General features: G+C 38.5%; 1 pseudogene; it reads left to right on the top strand.

Annotated features, from left to right (window-relative positions):
* Positions 1-1,469: 1,469 nt before the first annotated feature.
* Positions 1,470-2,693, top strand: LOC101422686 (shieldin complex subunit 3-like; annotated as a pseudogene).
* Positions 2,694-3,410: the final 717 nt, after the last annotated feature.

Here is a 3,410-nt window from a genome sequence, read left to right as displayed (position 1 = left end):
TGGTATTTCCTGCTCCCACTGCCTCAAGGTCAGAACAAACAGTGGCAAATAGTGGTGTGGACATGGCCATGGACTGTTGTAACTGACATCCCCACTTGGAGAGCCATCCTGTTACCATATGGAGACAGCATAAAACCATGGATTTGTAAATGGCCATCTGAGCCACGAGTTGCACTACCTGAAAACTCAGAGGGAACTTTTCTGAGGGGAACTTTTGCCTTACAAATGTGGCCCATACCATTGTTCCCAGAGGAGCTATCTCTTTTGTGGTTGACTTTAGTGTGTGGAGACAAGGTATGGCATTCCAGACCAAGGCAGCCACCTGTGCCTGCCACTATTCAGTCCCGAAATGAACATGTTGCATGTATATTGCCTGAGGAATATGATTTACCTCTCATGGTAACCTATTGTCTTTCTGCCCAGGTTGACAGCAGCCAATACTGTACTGTCAAGGGCTCATATCTATGCCCATGTTCACAACATAATGCAGTGCTGGGTATCCACTGACCTGCCAGCAGAAGGAGCAAGAGGCCTTCCATGGACCATTGCCCCAGAGACAGAAGCTAATTAGACATGGCTTCAGACAACCAAGCAGTCCACACCAGAATGGGAAACAACCAGAAAACAAATAGAAGCACTATTCCACAGAAATATGGACAATACCCACCCCCCCCAGTGGGTAATGCTATCTATAATAGGTGGAGGTGGCTTCCAGCTGAGCATGTAACATTAAGGGAAATAGTACCCCAGCGTATTGAACAACGTGCCAATGATTCCCAGAGATCAATGGGATGGACCTCCCAGTTTCTTTGTAATCATACTGTGGTCAATAGTCAAACCGGGTATTTGTGAACCGGTGCCAAATTCATGGGAACACCTGAGATCCATTTGGAAATAGGTTGTGTTAATTGGCATTGGTTTTGTGGCTTTCTTAGTTATGTTTTATAGTGCCTTATATTGCTGCTGTGGCCTTTAGGCCCAGGATACAGCCCTGGGACAGCTGGCCCTTAAGATGTTGGCCATTTAAGGGGTAGAATGTAGGAGGAGCTAGAGCCCAAAGGTTAAATGGCCAAAGCAACCTGGATACTTCTTAGCCATATCTGGGAAATGATATCACAACATAACTGCACTCAGCTTCCTGGGTATGGGCTTAGTCCCGACTGGCACATACACCAGCTAATCAGTACATGTTACAAGATAAATCTGCCACTGTAAAAACCAATCATATATTCCAACAGTAGTAACATAAAAGCAGATCCCACATAAACAGAAAAGTGGGGCAAGAGCAGGAGAAGGCAGAAAAAGAGAGAACAAAGGAAAGGGAAAGAGCATAAAATAAACTCAATATGCATAAACTCACCAAGGCTCCACATGCCTTTTCCATCACCAGTGGCCCTGACTCCCCAACTCTGACTGAAGAGTCAAACCTGACATTTTCTTTTCCCTAAGTGTAACTGGATTACTGCAGAATGACAACAGAAGTAATATTACGTTATCAACCATGTGAAAGCAACCCCACAAAACTGTCATAAATTGCAGAAAAAAACAATTCAAGACATTCCTACCATCAGGTATAGAGATTTATTCCTTGTTTTCCACATGATTGGTCCAAACTTCCATTCAAATCTAAAGATTTCCACCCGTAATTTCTAGAGAGGCAGCTGAAGATGTGAAATGGTACTTAACCATTTCAGAACATGATGTTAAAATGTTGTGGAATTAGAGAGAAGTTCAATTATTTGAGTATAGAGAGGCCAGGACTCAGGAATGATTTTGAGAAGGAAAAATGGTTTATTGACGGCCGGCCGGACTCGGGAGCTTTCTGTTTGAATCCCGAGCCCCGAACAAGATTTTCAAATGTCTTTTATACCAGGAGGAAAGGCCAAATGGTAGCTTTGTTTCAGTTCTCAATAGGCTTCAATTAGCATATATATCTTCCACATCTTAGGTAAGCTTTTAGCATGGACTCCAGACATTCTAGGTAAGCTTTTAGCATATTTACTTTTTGCATTTCCCCTAAATACTTAAAGTTTATAGCCCTTGCATTGTTAAACTGTTTCCTGGGACTGGAGCCTGTGGCCATTGTCCCTAAGGGCAGGACTGCAGCCTCTTACCGTTCCACACCCACAGCCTTCAGCTTAGGTTATCTCTGAAGAGACAAAGAGCCTTCCACCCGTAGCCCACATCAAAATCACAGAGTTATGATTTTATAGTAGATGTATTGGAGTTTCAAAAGAAGCACTTAATCCAATTTCACATGCTAAATGAACAGACTAATTCTGGAAATATGAATAAACAATCAGAAAAAGGAAAACAGCATTTGGAGAGGCATTGGAGTGTTTCAATTCCCAGCAGTAATTGTATTGAAAATATTTTTTCCTTTATCTAAAACATAACAAGGTAGTTAAAAGGCACTAAATTTGTACCCTCTTTGTAGAGCAAGATGGACAATAGAACATATTATTTGTAACAGCCGAACTCTGGAAGACATTTGGGTAAAACAATCAAATTATCAGGTACAGTGAACTGCCATCTTGTAATGCAACAATTCAGAGACATTTAGGTCAAGTGTGGGTTTTCTGTGATGTTAAGTACTATAATCGTGTGAGAAATCTTCTTAAAAGAAGATTAGGTTTTACTGAGAAAATGAATTTATTTTTGGACATAAATATGGTGTTATTTTTACTATGTAATGAATTTCATGGATTGTCAAAAAGAGTAAATGAACTGAACACAGACTGAAATAGTGAGATGGTTTTAAAATTTTTAACAACTTTATTTGACCCTTTGTTAATATTGCCTGTTTCTTCCTAACCTTGTGGAAAAATAATTGTGTGGTATTATGTGTACAGTCTGTATTCCAAAAATGAATAAGTATCAGGTGAATTCCCAGACTTGTCATTAACTTAAGAGCTTTCTGGGTTCTACTTATTAGCTGGCTTCTTTTAAATTAATTGTGATAAATCATTGCTTTAACTGAATTTGAAGGTAAAATGTTTCTTCCTTTTGTTTTTATTTTTCTAGTGATTGAATTAGATCTTCTCTGAATTAAGATAAGTAGGCTGAATTTTGGAGACTCCCTCACATCTAATTTTACTGTATTTTCCTTTATTCTTTTGAAGTATAATGATTATTTTTTTAAAAACCCTGAAGACAATTTTATCATTAAAAATACAAGAATAATAAGTGATTTATTCCCCATATTTTAATTTACTAATTAATCAATAAAATGGGATAAAAGGAATATTTATTAAAGATCTATAATCAAAGCTACATAAGATTTTGCCTGTGTATAGCAGTCTCATAGAAAAAGAAAGAAACTATCTAGTTGATCCTTATTAAATACCTATAAAGCAAGTATTATTCCCAATTTTTTTCATTTGGATACTGTATTAGTCAGCCAAAGGGGT

The sequence above is a fragment of the Dasypus novemcinctus genome, chromosome 13 (assembly GCF_030445035.2).
Source record: "Dasypus novemcinctus isolate mDasNov1 chromosome 13, mDasNov1.1.hap2, whole genome shotgun sequence".
NCBI lineage: Eukaryota > Metazoa > Chordata > Mammalia > Cingulata > Dasypodidae > Dasypus > Dasypus novemcinctus.
The sequence above is the reverse complement of the archived record's forward strand: the minus strand, read 5'-3'. Positions and strand labels throughout refer to the sequence as shown.